This window comes from Mus caroli, unplaced genomic scaffold (genome assembly GCF_978045245.1).
Source record: "Mus caroli unplaced genomic scaffold, Mus_caroli_1 scaffold_13, whole genome shotgun sequence".
NCBI classification, from domain to species: Eukaryota; Metazoa; Chordata; class Mammalia; order Rodentia; family Muridae; genus Mus; species Mus caroli.
Window position 1 is genome coordinate 106,826,774 of NW_028227268.1, and position 15,137 is coordinate 106,841,910.

Consider the following 15,137-nt stretch of genomic DNA (forward strand, 5'->3'; position numbering starts at 1 on the left):
AAAGAATTCTAAATTGGAGTGTGAGCAGATGGCTCAGTGAATAAGTTTTGACAACCTGAGTTTATGTAAAAAGACAGATATAGTAGCACACATACTAACAATTCCAGTGTGCTTTTAGTAAAAGATGTGAGGTAGCAATTGAGTATTGGAAGCTTGAGGCCAGCTAGCCGTTCATTCATGTTCAGCATCAAACAACTGAGACTTATTGAGATGTCAAATAAGACCAAAAAGTAAAGGCCAGTACTGTCCAGGGATGGGCTGTTTGGTTGATTGGTTTTGCTTTTGTTTTTTGTTTGGTTTTGGTTTTGGTGTTGGTTCTGAGAATGGTGCCACACCTGGGTCTCATGCTTTGGAGAGGGCCTTACATCCAATCAGAGAGTGGTTACTTTCTCCTATAACGTTTTTGTCACTGTTGCACTAGTGAAGATGTGAATTAGAAGCTGGAAGAGATATGGAACATCATGAGAAGACAACTGTCAGATGGTGCCAAGAGAAGAAGAAGAGTGGAATAGTGAGGGCATAGATAGTATTACAATTAAAAAAAAAAACACAGAAGAAAAGAATAGGCTTAGGTCCAGGGATGAATGAGTTTTCTCTTCTCTCTTACAGCCACACATCTTTGTTTTCCACACAATCTATTCTGTTGGTTAGACATTCCACTGGCGTTTTTACTTGGCTTAATGAGTTCTTCATTTCTTCCGTAGTTTCATATTGGCTTTACTTCTGTAATTCTGTCTTTATTGAATTCAATTTTCATATCTTGGATCGATTTTATTAGAGTCAGCTCTATTTTTTTCTGTAATTTATTTTTTAATTCTTTGAACATAGTTACAAGCATTCTTTTGAATTCTTTGTCTGGCAGATCTTCTAAGTTGTGCTTAGAAGTGGTCATTGAGAATAACCACTTCTGAACTACCTCTTCACCTAGAATCTTAAAAGTAGTACCTGATATTTTCTTCACTTCACAGCCTGCCTCCTGTGTTTTGGTAAAAGCAAGTAATTTGGACAAAGGGAAGTCTATTGTCTTTCTTCAATGTTTAATAGCCTCAGTTAAAATGATGGAGTAACAGTGAAAGACAAGGAAGGGATATATACTCAATGTGACCACTTTGGATAAACAAGTAGAGGTGACTGTGGCCTGAGATCTCGATTCTTTTTTATAGGTATCAACATGAATTTTCAAATTCAATTTAAAAAATATTTTCAAAAGATGAGAAATATGATATCATGCAGTTCTGATAAAGATATTATCTGTTTCATCATTGTCTTAATTCTGGTTTTACAAGATAATCCCTATTGCTTGAGGGTATAAATTGATTTTAAGAAATGATTACATTTTTTTCAGGGTGCAAGCTTTCCTATGAGGTAATCACCTTCCTGTGAGATGGTAGAATGTTTACTCCAGAAATCAGAAACATGATGCACTTCAGTACTTTTGATGAGTTACATATGCAAGTAAGTATATTTTGTATATCAATATAAGAAGTTTCCAACTATATTCTTTTACTTTTGGTGCCTCTTTTAAAAACAGTAACAGGTTTTTCATGGTTTATATCTTAGCCAAACCTACGCAAGATACAAATCTATAAGTTTTCAGGAAAATGGTCTTTTAAAAAATCTGTTTTCAAAACTTACAAAGAAACTTTAAGGTTTATATATAATTATAGTGTATTACATGAAATCATAATAGTACATTTGGATGGTTATTCTTCTCTCTTCTTTTAGTTTTAAAGATAAATCAGTTTTGGTAAAATATTTGTTAAATAATTAATTTATTTACCATAAAGGTAAACAAGTATTTCACATAGTAAGGTCAAAATACCAAAATTTTATTCTTAAACCTCATCATAAACCCCAATAAGAAAAAAAAAAACACTTTTAAACACACACACACACACACACACACACACACACACACACACACCTGTTCAGTTTATATGCTATTACTTGGATGTATGTTTTCAGGGCTGAGATCCTGTCATTGGGTAACCATCAGTGTGTTCTTCTCTGATTTCAGGGGGGTTGTTTCCTGTGTTTTCATTTAGGATGATGTTGGCTCTGATTTCCTCATCGATAGCTTTGGTTATGGGGAGGTATAGTCACTCTAGTTGTACTTTCTCTTGGACTTCTATCATAAAGGCATATTGGCTTTTGTCAAATGTCTTTTCTGCACCTATTGAGATAACCATGTGAATTTTGCCTTTAATTTTGTTTATATGATTTATTATGTTTATTGGCTTGTGTATGTTGAATCCTTCCTGCATTTTAGAGGTAAAGCCAACATAGTCATGGTGGATAATCTTTTTGATGTAGTCTATATTTTGCTTGCAAGTATTTTATGGAGCACTTTTGAATCTACATTCATCAGGGATACTGCTGTGCATTTTTCTTCCTTTGTGTGTCTTTACTTGGTTTTGCTATTAGAGTGATACTGGCTTCTTAGAAGGGGTTCGAGAATGCTTTTCTTTCATTCATTTTTTAAAGAATGATTTAAGGATTGGCTGTAAATCTTTTTTGAACATCTGGTCTGCTGTGAATCCATCTATCATTATTGTCAGTATGTCCTTCTACAGCTCTTACTGAGTCTTCTAATAGGCACCAGGGTCTCTCAGAGTCACAATGTATCTGAGTATTTTTTTTAAATATCTCCCTACCACAAACTTTGGATTTAAGTATGAATAGCAAAGAGCTGTTTTCTTTAGAAAGTGGCTTAAAGATGAAATCCACATGGCTCTGAATCTATCCTGCCATTTCAATTATATGCCAAAATGCAAGAGAAATCTGAAAGCCAACAGTTATCATAAAGAGGGAAGCAACATCTGCTTTTAAAAAAAATATATTGGTTATTTTATTTATTTACATTACAAATATTATCCCCCTTCCTTGTTTCTCCTCCACAAGCTCCCTATTCTACACCAACCCCCTGCTTCTATGAGAGTGCTCCCCTACCCATCCACCTACTCCAGCCTCACTGCCGTAGCATTACCCTATGCTGGGGCATCAAGCCTTTATAGGACCAAGGACCTCCTGTTTCACTGATGCCAGATAAGGCCATCCTCTGCTACATATGCAGCTGGAGCCATGGGTCCCTCCATGTATATTCTTTGGTTGGGGATTTAGTCCCTGGGAGCTCTGGGGAGGTCAGGCTGGTTGATATTGTTGTTCTTCCTATGGGGTTGCAAACCCCTTCAGCTCCTTCAGTCTTCTCCCTAACTCCTCTGTTGGGGTCCCCATGCTCAACACAATGGACGATTGGGAGGGGAGCATCTGCCTCTGTATTTGTCGGGCTCTGGCAGAGCCTCTCAGGAGACAGCTATATCAGGCTCCTGTCAGCAATCATTTCTTGGCATTCACAATAGTGACTGGGTTTGGTGGCTGTATATGGGATGAATCCCCAGGTGGGGCAGTCTCTGGATGGCCTTTCCTTCAGTCTCTGCTTGACTCTTTGACCCTGTATTTCCTTTAGACAATTCTGGGTTAAAATTTTTGAGTATGGTGGGTGGCCACATCCCAAAACTGGGGGCCGTGCTAGAAAATGCTATCCTAAGTGAGGTAACCCAGTCACAAAAGAACATGGCATATATTCACTGATAAGGGAAAAAAGCTCAGAATACCCACAGTACAACTTACAGACCTTCATCTTGACCAAGCTCAAGAAGAAGGAAGACCAAAGTGTGGACACTTCAGTCCTACTTAGAAGAGGGAACAAAATAATCACAGGAGGTAGAGGGGGAAGGAGTTTGGAAGGGGGAAGAAAAAAAGAGGAGCAGGAGCAGGTGTGGGAAGCGATGGGGGAGATACTGTATAGAGGGTCAGGCAATTGAACAGAGGTGTTTAGCAATGGGCGATGGAGATCTGGGGTAAGCAACAGAAAGTCCCAGGAAGGAGAGGAAGAAGCTTCCAGGACCCAACTGGGATGACATGAGCTGAAAGAGCCAACAAAGGGGATTTAGGACCTGTAGAGAACACCTGCTTTTTAAATGTAGCCTGTTATAAACCTTAAATTCCGAACTTCCCCGCTCCTCCATGAACAGCCATCCTGAGAGGACATCATGAAGGACGAATCCTCCCAGAAGGAGCTGTTGCACCTCAGCAGATCAACTGGTCTGACTTGTTTCTGTGACCTCCTTTTGCTGTTTCTTTGACACTAGCTTGCCATGGCATCTTGGCCAGAACATACATCTTTGGGTCACTACATTGTGTCTGTTCTCCACTCCCTTCCCTCAGAGCCTACTCTTTTCTTGAGGAGGTCACATTTGTTATTGCCTCAATTTTGTTTCACTGTGTTCCACAAACAATCTGCAATGTTAGTAATTTATCACTATTTTTGCTTTGCCAAATATAATTTTAGAATGAGTTGTGCATTCGTGATAGAAAGTGTTTTTATCATGCATATCATGAAAATTTCAAATATATATCCATTGTGGAGTCACTATATATGTTGTTGAGTTTTATGTTACTATAACAAAATAACTGGGATAACCAGCGTTAAAAGACCAAATATTTATCTTAGACTCTAACCCTTAGAGCTTTGGAAGGCTTTGCCCATTGCCTGTTGTTCCTGTTGCTCTTGGATCGTGATTGCAGAGCATCATGATTGAAACACATGAAAACTGCTTATTTTGTGGGATACAGGAAACAAACAGGAATGAAGAAAATTTGAGGTCCTAGAAACCTTAAAGGATATAAAGCCAAAGACCAAGGAGCTCCTACTGACCCCTTGCTCCTAAGGTTTCTACCATCACCAAAGAGATAAGCTCTCCAGAAGTAGTCCTTTGGGAACACTGACCTATATCATATATCCAAATAAAGCTAGTAGACATAAGGCATCCTAAACATGCTTATTCTTATGATAATAATACTTAAAGTTTACTCAGTAGTTTTGAGGACTATAACACTATAACTACTGTCACTATGTGGCACAACAGCACTCCCTAACTTATATTTAGTAACTATAATTTAATTATCTTCTCTGACAAACCTGCTCCCATTCATTCCACTTCCATTTTTAAGAGAGTAGCTTTTTTTTTTTCTCTAGTGTCTACTTAAGTATCAGAGTACATATGCTGCAGGTTGAGACTTGCAACTGACTCATAATATCTATAACAAGAGTTATTAATCATATAGGAAAAATAGTGATCATCAATAAAAATAGGTAACTTAAAATGTTTTTAGTTTATATAAGAAATGAAGAAATGTGTCTGTTACTTAACTTAATGAACATAAAATGAGAGCTTCAAGTTTATCCACCACATGGCCAGGGTGCTACTGTTCTTCCCTACCGTGATGGAATTGCTATGCTTTGGGAACCATAGAGGGCTATGTTTGTATAGAGGTAGATTTCTGAAAACCACTGGATAAAGACTCAATTGATGCTATGTACACTATCTCAAAACAAAACAAAAACAAAACCTAAAAGAATTCAACCACCGACACCCTGGCTTCTCTTGGGCTACTTATTTATTGATCTTTAAGCTTTCTGTCTGAATATACATATTTACAGTTGTTTACCCTATGACCACAGACAGGATGAATCTCTTATGCCTGATATGCTTCAGCATATTTAATCCTTGAGATCATGGGTTATGGGTTAATATTTGCTCAGATGCATATGTGAACTCTGGACACATAGCTGGAATAGTTGGCGTCTGTTTGCACATTCCACAGACATGCTCAGGTGTGCAACAACCTGTTCTGTTACAACAGTTTGAAATAGAATGTTCTACTCAACTTGGAGTAATCTCAAACCACAGCAAGCACAAGGTTCTAATGCACTTGAAGTTTTCTCAGGACTCCCCACTGAGTGGCTTAATGTCAGGCTCTCCTCTCCATGAAAATGAAAGAGACAGAATCAGGACTCTAGATGAGTGGCCACTGAGTCCTCTCTCCTGGGCTATGTGTGAATGTCACTTGGAATTCAGGTGCTTGCCTGAGACTTGGCACCTCTGACTTAGAAGAAAAAGACGGCAAGAAGAATGCTTGATTTACTCCATCCCAAAACCTGAATGTCAACCAGTAAAGAAACAGCTTTGTTAATTTTTAAATGACATTTTGAACAATCTTGTTAATATGCATGCTGTGTGTCCCCAGAGCAGCATGTAAACACTTCAGTTATTGGTTAATTATTTTTGTTTTACTTGAAACTTTAATATCTCATTCAGTAATTACTTTTAATCGAGCAGATGCTGAGCTGGGCAACTTACAAGTTTTCCCCCCATTGAATACTCATGGCAGCCCTATGACACAGTTATTTCCATTTGCATTAGAGAAGCTCATTACCTTGCCTTTGTAAACAAAAGCCCCAGCAAATTCTAGAATTAGCACATGCTATGGCTCTAATCTCAATCATGGCAATTAAATGTCATAGTCTATTCACATATTTACATCACACAGTGTTAATGACCAAGAGAAAATTTTGACATGTTAAAATTGTATGCCCAGGCACATTAGCACTAACGTTCATCACATACAAGGATGATCATGGTGTCTTTTATTCCACTCTGTTCATTGCTTTGTCTGATGAGACCTGAGATGGTAAAAGTACACTAAAGTGTATCTGTTAGTCAGGTCTGTGTTTGTTTGTTTGTTTGTTTGTTTGTTTGTTTGTTTGTTTTGCTATGATAAAATGCCCAAGAGGACCAATCTATGTGAGGAATAATTTATTTCAATTTAAAGTTTCAGAATCTGGGCTCCATAGCCACTGGTCTCTGTTGCCTTTGAGTCTGTGAGGATACAGAACATTATTCTGGGTAGTGAACAAGAAAAGGGATCTATTTACTAATGATAACGAAGGAGCAAATAAAGGAAGGGGAAGGAACCAGAGATCCTATGTCTTCTCCATGGACGTGCTCCCAACAAGGTAGACCACTGGCCTACCTCCTAATAGTTTTATCACCTCATGATAATGGCATAGGACATCTGTGGGACACTGGAATCTAATGGGCATATAATAGTTGTACGTCTATGGAACCTGCTGATAAACTAGAATGGGGGTTACTGCTCCTGCTCTAGAGGAAAAAAAAAATCTAAGCTTCCAAGGACAAATGAGGTTGGATTCATAGCAGCTCAGGGCACTGGCCATACACACAATCAGTTGTTCATTGTTTCTTTTCCAAGAGAAGTATCTTAAGTTTGAAGATAGGAGTAGTCTTTACTGGCTTGATAGATGGTTCCGTTGATAGAACATCTGTGACACAAGTGTGAGGACTGAAGTTCAGATTTCCAGATAAATGCTAGATAGATATGGCAGGTGCCTGTCATCTTAGGATCTGGGAAACAGGTGGGGGAATCCCCGGAGCAAACCATCTTGCTAGTCTGACAAAGGGGAGAGTGATTGCAGAAGACCTCATATACCCAAAACACGTAATATCAGCTTCAGCTCCACAACACATATCCATACATACATGCCTGCTCATACATGTGTAACCACACATATGAAAACACACACACATACACACACAGCACATGTAAAAAATTAAGAAAAATTCACTAAAAGACTTGTGAATGTATCTTATTTTTAACTAGTGACCTAGATAAAGGAGCTTATTGCAGTTTAAAACTACTACTAGACTACTTGGGATTTCTAAGTGAGATAATGTCAGCACTTGGAATAGGTAATGCTCATCTTACTTAATATTATGAATGTGATTAGTGACACCAACTCCACACTCAGAAATAACTGATGCAAGTAAGCTAGGGAAGCACCTCAAATCCAAGAACTCATGAGTTTGAATCATGGTTGTGACTATAAGAAAGAACACACAGTACACAGCAAGACCCTGTTCCTAAGAAACAGCAAGGGGGGAAAAAAGCCCACCCTCCAAAATCTGAAGTGACAACCTGTAAAATCTGAAGTGGAACTTTTTGCATCATTTACCAAAATTACAGGGAATCGGTGAGGAAAATGGGAGCTCTAGATACAAGGAAGGTAATCCAGCAAACGTTATATTCCTCAAGAGAGAGAAGCACGTGGCAGTTGAATTCATCTAAACTCAACCTACACTGGACCTTCATAAACACAGAGGAGCTTCTTATCCCATGAGAGTGCAGCAAGATCAGGGCTTTGCTACTTGAATTGATTTGATTTCTTGACTTGTAGGCTATAATGAATGCCACAGCGCTAAGTAAAGAACCAAGGGCACAAATGATGAGTGTCCAGGATAGAGTTGCAACATCAGTGCTCACCAAGGGAAAACCAACACCTGCACATGTCTGGGAGGGTGGCTAGACACCTTTTGGGGAATTTGAGGACAGAGTCTGTCTGAGAATGTGCTCGGGTGTTCTAAATATGCACCTATAGCTCTGTTCATGCATGATATCTAAATGTGATGGTATTCTCCCAAGACTACACTTGAGCAGCTAATAAGCATGGTGGACCGGGGGACCAACCTGAACTCTCAGGTCCAGTGAGTTTGGGATCTGTTGTAGGCACTTGTGTCCTGGAACCAGTGGGAAGACTTGCCACAAAGTGACCTTGTGAAGGGAGGGCCATGTTTTAAAGACATTCAGGGGACACCAGTCAGTAGCCTCCTAGGCATAGGAACTCACATAGCATTTTTGAAAGAGGGTGGTCCTTGACACCAGCAAATTAATTGTACTCATAGAGTTTCTGTTGGATTAGGTGTTTATCCAGGAGCCATTTTTCTTCTGGGTCTAGAGATCATAAAGGAGAGATATGCCTCTGCTTTGCATGACCCCTTCCCTGCAATTTATGCAGAAGGTACATGGTTTCATCATGTTTTTCTGGCTCAGCAACTCCCAAGAAAATTTTCTGAACTTGCAACAAATTTGTATAGTAGAAACACAAAATTAATGAGAGAAGCTAAAGCAGATTTAAATGTAAATATTTACTGCCAGGAAGGTCCCTATGGGCTCACTGCCCAGCCTGCCTAGCCAAGTCAGTAAGCACCAGCCAAGGAGAAATACTGGTTCAAAAAGCAAGGTTTGACTTCTGACCTCTACACACACAAGCACACATGCACACTTGTACATATGCAAGCACATTGTATGGTATAAGGAAAGAAGAACAGGACAGTTGACAGGATAGAGTCCAGAAAGAGACTCACATAAGGAAGACTCAAAGTTATCATGGTACACAGTGTAGAATCCTCCTGACAGTGAAAGGTAGCAGAGAAGAACAGTGTAAGGAATCTTGGAAGAGACACACAGCAGCCGGTTAAGCTCTGAGTAGGTTGTACACAGTCAAGTTTTAACCCATAGAAAACTGAAATTATCTACTATAGTTCTTTATATATTGAGCATATAATTCATGACGCATATGTAATATGAATGTCCCTATGATTTTTCTGGTAATTTATATCTTTTGATGGATACATTTTTCTTAACATAGTTCAATTTGTTAATTTCTCTTTTCACGGCTAGTGAGTTTTGTGTTATGTTGAATTTTTTATAATGACCTGAATATGTCTTGCTTTGATTTTCCCCTTTCCCCTCCTCTATCCCTTTCCCCTTCCTTCCACTCTCCCTTCCCTCTGTGTATGTGTGTGTGTTTGTGTGAGGGTATATTTGTGTATGTGTATGTTTGTGTGTACAAGAAAAAATGAGGGCCGGGCGTGGTGGCGCACGCCTTTAATCCCAGCACTCGGGAGGCAGAGGCAGGCGGATTTCTGAGTTCGAGGCCAGCCTGGTCTACAAAGTGAGTGCCAGGACAGCCAGGGCTACACAGAGAAACCATGTCTCGAAAAACCAAAAAAGAAAAAAAAAAAAAAAAAAGAAAGAAAAAATGATCCAAGAGTACATTTTCTTACAGGATCCTACACTGTGTACTATGAAAACTTGTAGTCTTTTTTTATGTGAGTCTATTTCTGCACTTGATCTTAGCCAAAAGGCCGAGAAGCGATGTGAGTCTATTTCTGGACTCTATCCTGTCCACTGGCCAGTTTTTCTTTCCTTATACCATACATTGTGTTTGCATATGCATATGTATGCATGTGTACTCATGTGTGAAGAGGTCAGAAGTCAAACCTTGCTTGTTGAACCAGTGTCTCTCATGAGCTGGTGCTTACCAACTTGGCTAGGCAGACTGGGCAGTTTGCCCTGGGAACCTTCCTGGCAGTAAACCTTCCTACCTCTACCACTCCAGCACTGGGATTACATGCATAAGCCATCATACCTAGCTTTTTGTTTTGTTTTATTCAAAACATGGTCTCACTGTGTAGCATTGGCTGTCCTGCAACTGACTATGTAGACTAGACTGGCTTCAAACGTACAAAGATCTGCCTGCCTCTGCCTCTAAACTGCTGTGATTAATGGTGTGTGCTGCTATGCCCATTGGGTACCTGTCATTTTAATGTGGATTCTGGGGGCCAAACTCAGGTCCTATCTGTAATGAGATCTGACGCCCTCTTCTGGTGCATCTGAAGACAGCTACAGTGTACTTATTTATAACAATAAATAAATCTTTGGACCAGAGCGAGCAGGGCCGACCAGAGTGAGCAGAAGTCCCAAATATTCCTAGCATTTGGCAAATACTTTACCAAACAAAATATATGCCAAGCCCCAGATGTCTATAGCTTTACATGAATGTCACCATTTTAACTTAATGAAGTTTTAAGTGTTTGAGCAAAGCTTTTATTTTTCATTACAGCTTCCTCTCATCCTTTGCATTTTGAAATTTTAAATATCAGCTCATCAGTTTCAACATCACAAAAAATTCTGCTGGGGCACTGAAGGGAATTACACTGAAGCTGTAGATCCTCTAGAGGAAAATCAACATATTTATAATACTGTTCCTTTAAAACAATAACTACGAAATATTTCCCTGTTTGTATGTTCTTTATTTTATAGCAAAGAGGTTTTATAGTTTTCTCTCTACTGTGCTAGATTTATTCCTAGCGTTTGGTATTTTTCAATGCTTTTGCAAATGATTTATTATTGTAATTATCATCTGCTTGCTATTATATAGAAATATAATTCCCTGTCTCCTTCCTGCACTCCCCATAGTTGGCTGAATTTATGAATGTGGAACTTGCAGATACATAGCACCAAGTATATTCTTATTTATTTCAAACACAAACTATAATGTGAGAAATGGAATCTCTATTTCATAGAGCTTAGGAGAACACCAAAAGCAAACCAAATCTAAACAAAAATCCCCAAATGGCTTTAGTGAAAGATGAGTGGGTTCTGCTTTGTAAGAAGCTGTACCTGGCTATTACCTGTTCCTTTGTTCCCAGCGCTTGTTTCCTGTGGGAAAAAACTCATAGTGAAGTTAGACTTCAAAATCATTCATTACTAATTATTGCTAATATGTTTGGCAGAGTACATATATGTCAGAGCTTAGGGGATAATTTTATGTAATAAGTGCTTTCCTTCTACTCTTAAATGTGTACTAGAAACCCAGTTTCGAGGGTCAGGCTCTCACCCTCCTTGGGAGACAGCATCTTTAATGGCTGAGCCATCTTGCCAATGCTAGGCTTTTTTTTTTTTAATTGGATATTCTATTTATTTACATTTCAAAAGTTTTCACCTGTCCAGGTCTCCCGTTTGGGAACCCCATATCCCATCCCCACTCCCCCTACTAATATGAGGGTGCTCCCCCACCCACCCACACACTCCTGTCTTCCCACCCTGGCATTTCCTACACTAGGGCATCTAATACCCTCAGGCCCAAGGGCCTATCCTCCCATTAATGCCCTACAAGGCCATCCTCTTCTACATAGGTGGCCGGGGCCATAGATTACTCCATGTGTACTCTTTGGTTGGTGGTTTACTTCCTGGGAGCTCTGGGGTGTCTGGTTAGTTGATATTGTTGTTCTTCTTATGGGGTTGCAAACTGTTTCAAGTCCTTCAGTCCATCTCTAACTTTTCCATTAGGGACCCTATGCTCAGTCCAATGGTTGGCTATGAGCATCCACCTCTGTATTTGTCAGATACTGGCAGAGCCTCTCAGGAGACAGCTATATCAGGCTCCTGTTACCAAACACTTCTTGATATCTGCAATAGTGACTGGATTTGTTGACTGTATATGTGATGGCTCTCCAGATGAGGCAGTCTCTAGATGGTCTTTCCTTCAGTCTCTGCTCCACACTTTGTCTCCATATTTCCTCCTGAGAGTATTTTATTCTCCCTTCAAGAAGCACTGAAACATCCACACATTGGTCTTCCTTCTTGGGATTCATATGATCTGTGAATTGAATCTTGGGTACTCTAAATTTTGAGCTAATATCCACTTATCAGTGAGTGCATACCACTTGTTCTTTTGTGACTGAGTTACCTCACTCAGGGTGATATTTTCTAGTTCTATCCATTTGCCTGCAAATTTTAAGAAGTTCTTGGTTTTAATAGCTGAATAGTATTAATTACATTGTGTAAATATACCACATTTTCTGTATCCATTCCTCTGTTGAAGGACATCTGGGTTCTTTCCAGCTTCTGGGTATTATAAACAAATATGGCTGCTATGAACATAATGGAGCATGTGTCCTTATTACATGCTGGAGCATCTTCTGGGAATATGCCCAGGAGTGGTATTGCTGGGTCCTCAGGTATGCCCAGTTTTCTGAGGAACCACCAGACTGATTTCCAGAGTGATAGTACTAGCTTGCAATCCTACCACCAATGGAGGAGTGTTCCTCTTTCTCCACATCCTTGCCAACATCTTCTGATACCTAAGTTTTTAATCTTAGCCATTCTGACTGGTGTGAGGTAGAATCTCAGAGTTGTTTTGACTTCCATTTCCCTGATGACTAAGGATGTTGAATATTTCCTTAGGTGCGTCTAAGCCATCCAAGTTTCCTCAGTTGAGAATTCTCTGTATAGCTCTGTTCCCCACTTTTAAACACAGTTATTTGGTTCTCTGGAGTCTAACTTCTTGAGTTCTTTGTATATATTGGATGTTAGCCCTCTATCAGATGTAGGACTGGTAAAGATATTTTCCCAATCTGGTGGCGGCAGTTTTGTCCTATTGACAGTGTCCTTTGCCTTATAGAAACTTCAATTTTATAAGGTCCCATTTGTCTATTTTTGATCTTATAGCATAAGCAACTGGTGTTCTGTTCAGGAACTTTCCCCCTGTGCCTGTGTGTTGGAGGATCTTCCCCACTTTCTCTAGTATTAGTTTGAGTGTATCTGGTTTTATGTGGAGGTCTTTGATCCACTTGGACATGGGCTTTGTACAGGGAGAAAAGAATGGATTAATTTGCATTCTTCTACATGTTGACCGCCAGTTGAACCAGCACCATTTGTTGAAAATGCTGGCCTTTTTCCCACTGGATGGTTTTTGCTCCTTTGTCAAAGATCAAGTGATCGTAGGTGTGTGGGTTCATTTCTGGGTCTTTAATTCTATTCCATTCATCTTCCTGCCTATCACTGTACCAATACCATGCAATTTTTGTAGCCTTCTCCAGCCCTGAGTAGGCTGGCTGAGACCTTGCTGCGACTGAGAATGAGACCACCTGGGGTGGAGCCTTCCCACCTAGATGGTTCTATTGTTCTGTCACCACCAGTGCAGTTCCTCTCCAAGACACTGCTACCTGCTGAGAGGCTGAGAGATTCCGGAGAGATTCCAGAGACAGCAGGCAACCCAGTGATTGACACCTTCTTGCCAAACCAGTGCTGTCAGACAGATTGCTTACAGGCTGACAACAGGCATCAAGAGTGGATCTGTGAGAGATGGGCTTTCCCTCTATATAAGCACAGATTTTTAGTAAACTTTGGGCTTTGATCAGAATTTTGTCTGGGCCTCGTCCTTTTCTCCCCGTTTATTCTCTTTTAGCCCCAGCCTGCCTTTCAGGAGGACCCAGTTCATGTGGCTGTGGGCAGTCACAAGTTTTTATGACTATTGCTCTGTCTTGAGGTCAGGGATGATGATTCCCCCAGATATTCCTTTATTTTAGAGAATAGTTTTTGCTATCCTGGGTTATTTCTTGTTCCAAATGAATTTGAGAATTGCTCTTTCTAACTCTATGAAGAATTGAGTTGGAATTTTGATGGGAATTGCATTGAATCTATATATTGCTTTTGGCAAGATGGCCATATATACTATATTAATTCTGCCAATCCATGAGCGTGGGAGATCTTTCCATCTTCAGAGGTCTTCTTTAATTTCTTTCTTCAGAGACTTGAAATTCTTGTCTTACAGATTTTTCACTGGTTTGGTTAGAGTCATATCAAGATATTTTATATTACTTGTGGCTATAGTGAAGGGTGTTGTTTCCCTAATTTCTTTCATAGCCTGTTTATCCTTTAACTATAGGAAGTCTACTGATTTGCTTGAGTTAATTTTATATCTAGCCACTTTGCTGAAGTTATCAGCTGTAGGAGTTCTCTGGTGGAATTTTTGGGGTCATTCAAGTATACTGTCATAGCATATGCAAATAGTGATATTTTGACTTCTTCCTTTCCAATTTGTGTCCCTTTGACCTCCTTTTGTTTTAAAATTGCTCTGGCTAGGACTTTGAGGACTATATTGAATATATAGGGAGAGAGTGGGCAGCCTTGTCTAGTCCCTGATTTTAGTGGGATTGTTTCAAGTTTCTCTCAATTTAGTTTGATGTTGACTACTTGTTTGTTGTATATTGCTTTTAGTATGTTTAGGTATGGGCCTTGAATTCCTGATCTTTCCAATACTTTTAACATGAAGGGATGTTGAATTTTGTCAACTGCTATTTTAACATCTAATGAAATAATCATGTTTTTTTTTTTTTTATTCTTTGAGATAGTTTATATAGTCGATTACATTGATGGTTTCCCATTTATTGAACCATTTTACATCACTGGGATGAAGCCTACTTGACCATGGTGAATGATCATTTTGATCAGTTCTTGTATTTGGTTTGTGAGAAATTTATTGGGTATTTTTGTATCTATATTCATAAGGGAAATTGGCCTGAAGTTCTCTTTTTTTGTTGGGCCTTTGCATGGTTTTGGTTTTATGTAGTGTCATAGAACATGACTGTTCTTCTGTTTCTATTTTGTGGAATAGTTAGAAGAGTATTGGTATTAGGTCTTCTTTGAAGATCTGATAGAATTCCGCACTAAAGTCAACTGGTCCTGGGCATTATTTGATTGGGAGACTTTTAATGACTGCTTCTATTCCTTTGAGGGTTATAGGACTTTTTAGATGTTTTATCTGATCCTGATTTAACTTTGGGATTTGGTATCTGTTTGAAAAGTTG

General features: G+C 39.3%; 1 pseudogene; it reads right to left on the reverse strand.

Annotated features, from left to right (window-relative positions):
- Positions 1-9,629: 9,629 nt before the first annotated feature.
- On the reverse strand, positions 9,630-9,860 carry LOC147001589 (U2 spliceosomal RNA; annotated as a pseudogene).
- Between the last annotated feature and the right edge of the window lie 5,277 nt (positions 9,861-15,137).